This window comes from Microtus ochrogaster, chromosome X, assembly GCF_000317375.1.
Source record: "Microtus ochrogaster isolate Prairie Vole_2 chromosome X, MicOch1.0, whole genome shotgun sequence".
In the NCBI taxonomy this organism is placed as follows: domain Eukaryota; kingdom Metazoa; phylum Chordata; class Mammalia; order Rodentia; family Cricetidae; genus Microtus; species Microtus ochrogaster.
The window spans coordinates 8,959,630-8,966,606 of record NC_022026.1 but is presented as its reverse complement, the minus strand read 5'-3'; positions in this window follow the sequence as shown (position 1 = coordinate 8,966,606).

The window sequence follows — 6,977 nt, the reverse complement described above, 5'->3', positions numbered from 1 at the left end:
TTTCTTTCTTTCTTTCTTTCTTTCTTTCTTTCTTTCGAGAACTTTAATCTTTAGCCTGTATATATTTTTAATACACTGTAAACCATTTAGAGGTTTTTTTGTCTTTAAGTCTCTCTTTACTGTATATCTCTCTTTTTCTGACCACATGGGTCTTTAATTTGCTAAGGAATATGGAGAAGTGTTTTGCCACAACTCTATGGCATTTTAAGGTCCTTTCCAGGAAGGAAGCTGCAACAGTGTGTCCATAAACAACACTGAAAAGCTCCTATGGCATTTCAAGGTCCTTGCCAGGAAGCAAGCTGCAACATTGTGTCCATAGCTCCATAGTCTGGGACCGCCTGTTTGAAAGAGTCAGAGTTTTCCCTGGCAGGATGGCCCAGAAAGCCTGCATTTTAAAACAGTGCAGCTTTTTTTCCTGCTATGGCTGAAAACTGAAATGTTTTACTCTAGTCTTTCCCAAGCTTTCTCAGGCTTTCTGTGGATGCAGTTTTCCATGTGGGAGCCATTCTACAACATGGGGGGTCCTGTTTGTTGGGTTTTCTGTCCCGCCCTGTACCCCACAGCCAGAAAGCCCCAAAGAAAATCACACATAGGTCTCCGTAAATTATAAAGCTGATTGGCCCATTTGCTCTAGCCTCTTATTAGTTCTGGTAGCTTATATTAACCCATTATTCTGATCTATGTTAGCCATGTGGCTCAGTAACTTTTTCAGTGGGGCAGATCACATCCTGCTGCTTCGGTGGTCTGGGAAGGAGTGGGAGGAATCAACTTCCTCCTTCCCGGAATTCCCCTGTTCTCATTACATCATTTCTACTTCCTGTCTGGTATTCCCTCCTATATTTCCTGCCTGGCCAATCAGCATTTATTTATAATATGATTGACAGAATACAGACAATTCTCCCACACCACTGGTGATAGGCTTATTTATTTTTAAAGGAGATTTATATACATTTCAAGGTGCAGAATTTTCTGATTGTTTTTCCCAAATGAAATGGTTAAAGAAAGTAAAGGGAGAAAAATTATCTTTATGTTTTTTTCAAGAGCAGGAAAAAATGTAAAGCAAATTAGATTTGTATTTGCCATTATACTGAGAAGGAAAAGACAAGGTCTCTCTAACATAATAAATTGCTTAGTATTCCTATATAGGGAGAAGAAAAGGCCTTAGTAAATGAATCTGTAGTATGAGTTGAAAATTCATTGTAAGAAAAGAGGTAGTTACCTGTCTACATGATCAAAGTGAGAGGAGCAAGAAAAATTTGATACTGATTAGGATATATGTGTTTCAGAATCTATACTACAGTTAAGTTTTGAGATGGCTTGGCTCATAAGGCCTTTTCCAGAATAAGAAATAGCAATTTAGGCCTAGAAACAAGGAAATTATCAGGTGCATTGAGATGTGTACAATGGTCATATATTTTTTTTTAGTCACTATAGGGAACTAACTTGTTCATTCATGTAAACAAAATATGTCTCAAGAAAGAAGTAAACATTAGATTAAATAAAACTCAATAGTTTAAAAATTAGAATATGTACTTTTTTCTAGAAAATTTTACAAATTGTCACCTCTGGGTCAACTTAGTATAATAAGGAAGAAAGTTATTAAACCATATCTATGCTCAACAGAGACTCTTATATGTACTTGGTAAAGCACTTAGAATCATTACTAAGTTTAAGATTCAAGTTGTTTTATGATAAAAGACACTGAATATTTTGTAAGCACTTTTTGTAAGAGCTCTGTTGTCTTTCCCTTATAATCTAAAAAGTGTAATTAGACAATTGTTTCCTCATCATATCTTCTCTTCACAACATTATCAATGGTACTATAATTTATATCATATCATATCTGAATGATTTGGTCCATAATCCAAGAAATGGAATTGGGAAGGCAGACTGTGCATTCATGAAGGAAGAATTCCCTTTAAGTACAATCTGTATAAATTTCCAGTGATTTCATACTTTAGGGGTTAGAGGTTTTTTTGGTCTTCAGTGAACTGTGGCAAAAAGAATTATAATGGTAAGAAATGTATGTACTTACAGATAGACTATTATTGAGATGAAGCAGGTACTGGAAGAAGATATTTTATTGGAGTTAGCATCTAGCCAACGACAAGTCTACGGCAGAGGCCATTGGATGGCTTGAAACATGGTTATAAAATAATGGGGAAATTAGCAACTAAGGGAAGATGTGGTATTAGGTTATAAACTGAGACTGCTTGTTTGTTTCCCGGCTGCCCAGACTGACTAAAATAATCACACAGAAACTATATTAATTACAATACTGCTTGGTCAAAGGCTTAGGCATATTCTTACCTAGTTCTTATATCTTAAATTAACCCATCTCTATTCTGACATCTTTCTCCTTCTGTAGTTAGATGGCGTCTCTCTGACTCCACCTACTCTCTCTCTATATATATCTCTGTTCAGATTTCTCACCTGTCTTTACTCTGCCATAGGCCAAAGCAAGCAACTTTTTTTTTATTAACCAATGGTAATAAAACATATTCACAGCATACAAAGGGGAATCCCACATCATTAGGTTGTATGGTAAAGAATGTGGTTGTACAGGTACAATACTGTGTGTCTTCAATTCCACTGTCGACCTTGATATTCAGGATGATGGTGAACAGGTATAGAGGAAGGAGTTTGTAGTTCATAAGCACCTGGATTTAAGACATCTTGGATAGGAGTAGTAATTCCATTGCAATATCTTTCTTCTGATGTAAAAAAGTTCTCTAACTCACTGTAGGAGTCAGGATCAACCTAAATTGCTGGAAGAGACAGATATTTGAAAACAGGTAATGGTATTGTTCATGTTCATGTGGCACACTGTAAAAGATGTAGAAATGTAACATATTGCTTTGGTATAATATGGTTCATAAGACGCTTGTCTGTCTACATAAAAAAATAATTAAGGCTTTCAGTTCTTTGTGTACTATTGAGAAGAAGTATTTTCAAATTAGGCACAACTTTTAATTGTTCATGTGGTGTAAGTGAACAGGATCCTCTAAATCTCTTTGAGAAAAATACATTTTTCTTTCACCATTGAGTAGTATGACACATGAAGAGATAACTTTGAATGTATTTCTGGACATGCTTTACAGACTTACCATAGCTTGGTCACACTCTTTTGACTTTGTTTTGTGTGAAACAGCACAAACATGGTATAAAAAATGCTTATAAGTACTCACCTGATCTTAAATTTTAATGGGCAAATCACATTTGTTAGGGACATGGGCTGGTATATCATTATTTATACCCAAATCTTTATCTTAAAGTCCCAGTAAAGCTTCTTGATACAACTTTCTTGATTTTTAAGTGATCTGATACCCTTCTCCATTGTGATTGACTCCTTCAGCTGCCTCCATGTTTCAGCATTCAAAACACAGCTTGAGAGTGGCAGTGAGTCATCCCAATCCTAGGAAATGCCCAACTTCTCCAGCTTAGGAGGTAGTGCTCCAAGCAGACTGCATCAGTTTTGATATTTTAGTGAGGAAACTAGGCATAAGGAGAGCTGGTAGAAGAGTTTGGTATTAAGGTTTTAATGTTGACATTCTGATGCTTCCACTAAAGGTTGGCTTTATCTGGGGAAAATGACACTCACTCCCACTGCCCCAGTGGATGGCCCCACACTCGTTCAATACAGGTAATACTAGTTGGATCTAGTGTATTATTTTTTTAAAAAAAACATGAACTTAGGAGAGAAATGTGTTGGGAGGGCTCTAAGGGAGTTGGAGAGAAGACTGGCTATTATTATATGTGACCAAAAAATTTTATATATTAAAATTTCAAAAATAAATAATAACAATTTAAAGAGAGGCCAGACAACTTATATGGGAAGTCCTTCTGCATATGTGTTGCTTTTATTGGTTTATGAATAAAGAAGCTCCTTTGTCCTGTGATAGTGCAGAAAAGAGTGAGGCGGGAAACCGAAACTGAATGCTGGAAGAAAGAAGGCAGAGTCAGTGAGATGCCATGTAGCCACTAGAGGAGAAAGATGCTAGCCCCCAGTTGGAAACTTGTTGGTAGGCCACAAGCCTCATGGTAAAATATAAAATAATAGAAATGTGGTGTGGAAAGTCCTTCTGTATATGTGTTGCTTTTATTGGTTAATGAATAAAGAAGTTGCTTTTGGCCAAAGATTTAACAGAATATAGCCAGACTGGAACAGATATATATATAGAGAGAGAGTAGGCAGAGTCAAGGAGATACCATGTATCCACCAGAGGGGAAAGATGTAACCTTCCTGGTAGTACACGAGCCTCGTGGTTAAATATAAAATAATGGAAATGGGTTAATTTTAGATATAAGGGGTAGCTAGCAATACATTCAAGCTATTGGCCAAACAGTGATTTAAATAATATAGTTTCTGTGTGATTATTTTGAAACTGGACAGCCAGGAATGAACAAAAGGCCTCAACAACAGAAATGAGCAGTGAGATCACGTCTGCTATGAGTGTACAGGCAGGAGAGCATGGCAGATTCCCGCTGTTATACACAGAGATATTTCCAGGCTGTGTTGCATGCTGCATGGCAGAATGAGCTTGTACTCAGATAAAAAGGGTTTATATGCTGCATGGTGCTACACAGAGTTGAGGTGATAAGAACAGCCTCCACCCAGCAGTCCCAGAGCAGGCTGTGAACTACCTCTGCCATATTGAAAACTTGATAGAAGTAGAGCCAGCATCCAAGACCACTGAAACCAAGCTGTTTCCCATTTTAAAAGCATGCCTGGTCAGAAAATTATTACCCATATGCAATAAAGACAGATTCAGACAGATACAGACCTCTAAATGGGTCACAGTGTTGAATAAATGTACATAGGCTTGAGAGAGAGAAGAAAAAGACCATTGAGAGTTATAAAAGGAAGTAAAAGGTAAATCATTTTAAAAAAATAAAACAAAGTCTTTAAAGAGACAGAGTACAGATAGTCATAGATTAAAAGGAGTAAAGAAAAATAAACCACGTAAAGATAGAATGTACACAGAGAGTCTGGATTATGTATATTATTGTCTTTTCTTTGATTTTTTTTTTTTTACTGGGATTGAGCGAAGTACAGAGAGACATTTCATTGTATGGACTGGACTGCTAAGCTAAACCAACATATATGTTTTAAAGGTATGTTGATTTAAAAATTATGTCTAAGAATATGTTACTTTGGAAAAGAGGTTCTACTTTTGTTTCCACAGAGGATGAGAAACTATGGATTCCTTCCAGACTAAAGTGGTTTGATTGGACAAGACCCCAAGAAAGGTTTCCGTGAACACCCCAAAAGAAAATACTTTGCCCAATAGAAAAAGCAGGAAGCAGTTTAGAGGGAACTATGCCCAAATTCCCAAATATTGTTTATAAATGCTTGTTTATATTTAAAGGGGTATATGTTATAGATATTTTCATTAGTATGGATTTTGGTCTATTGATACAAATTTAAGGTCAATTTTGTTATATATATAAATATGTATATATATATTTCTGTTCTTGATTAAGGTATTGTATTTATACAACTCATTTAAAAATGTAATGTATAATTAAGACATATAGGTTAATAGAGCATCATCTATAATAGTCAAGTTTGTAGTCATGTTAGTTAGGTTTTCTAGATGTACAGAGATGTATTTTAGATGGATAAATATTCTTCAGATCTTTCAAAGACTACAGAATTTGGCATTTAAAATGTTTTAAGAACTTAGGACTTTTCATGACAGTGAGACACTTCTGTTCATGGCAGCACCAATCTACTTCAAGAGGATCAAAGGGCATCAAACAGGTTCCTTATGGAGTTTGCTGGCCATTTGGGCAGGAAAATACTCTTGGCTGGGCTGCTTGATGTTATGCTGTATGAACTGGACATGCAGGACCCACAGAAAAATGACTGCTGAACTTGCCTATAGGTGAGATAGTCCTTTGGGGTTCCTGCTTCATGACAGAATTTGCCAGACATTCTTCAGGACACAGAAGTAAGCAACTGATGGACTTTGTCATTAAAAGGCAGAAAAGATCTTCAAATTTTCTGCTTCATGGAAAAGTCTTCTGGAAACTATGGGCCTGTAGGCAGAAGACTGGATGCCCCAACATTACAGGAGAATGTTGGGTGATTGTCAAGGCAGTGAGATATCTCTGTCAATTCTAGAGTTTTAGAAGTTGCTTATAATGCACTTCCTGTTTACTTAGGTAATATTATATTCTTCAGGAGTCTTTGATGGAGTTGAAGAATAGATATAGATTTCCTTAGTTATGATAAAAGATAAAGTAGATATAAATATTGTAACTGTAATTCTTGCTTGATACCTGTTTTGTATATGCAATTTTACTATGTTAAAGTTAAAACCTTCCTTTTTATTTGAACAGAAAAGGGGAGATAATGTGGGAAGTTCTTTTGTATATGTATGTGTTGCTTTTATTAGTTAATGAATAAAAACCTGATTTGGCTAGTGATAGGGCAGAGTAGAACTAGGCAGGAAACCTAAACCGAATGCTGGGAGAAAGAAGGCTGAATCAGTGAGATGCCCATGTAGCTGCCAGAGAAGAAAGATGCTAGCTGCCAGTTGGAACCTTGCTGGTAGGCCACAAGCCTCTTGGTAAAATATAAAATAATAGAAATGAGTTAATTTAAGATGTAAGAGCTAGTTAGAAATATGCATAAGCTAAAAGACCAAGCAGTGATTTGATTAATACAGTTTCTGTGTGGTTATTTTGAGTCTAGGCAGCCAGGAACGAATGAGCAGCCTCCAACTACAGGTGGTGGTTGTGCACACCTTTAACCCCAGCACTCAGGAGGCAGAAGAAGGTGGATCTCTGTGAGTTCAAGGCCAGTCCTGTCTACAGGAGCTAGTTCCAGTACAGGCTCCAAAGCTACAGAGAAACTCTGTCTTGAAGAAACTAACTAACTAACTAACTAACTAACTAACTAACTAACTAACTAACTAACTAACTAACTAACTAGCTAACTAGCTAACTAACTAAGTAAGTAAGTAAGTAAA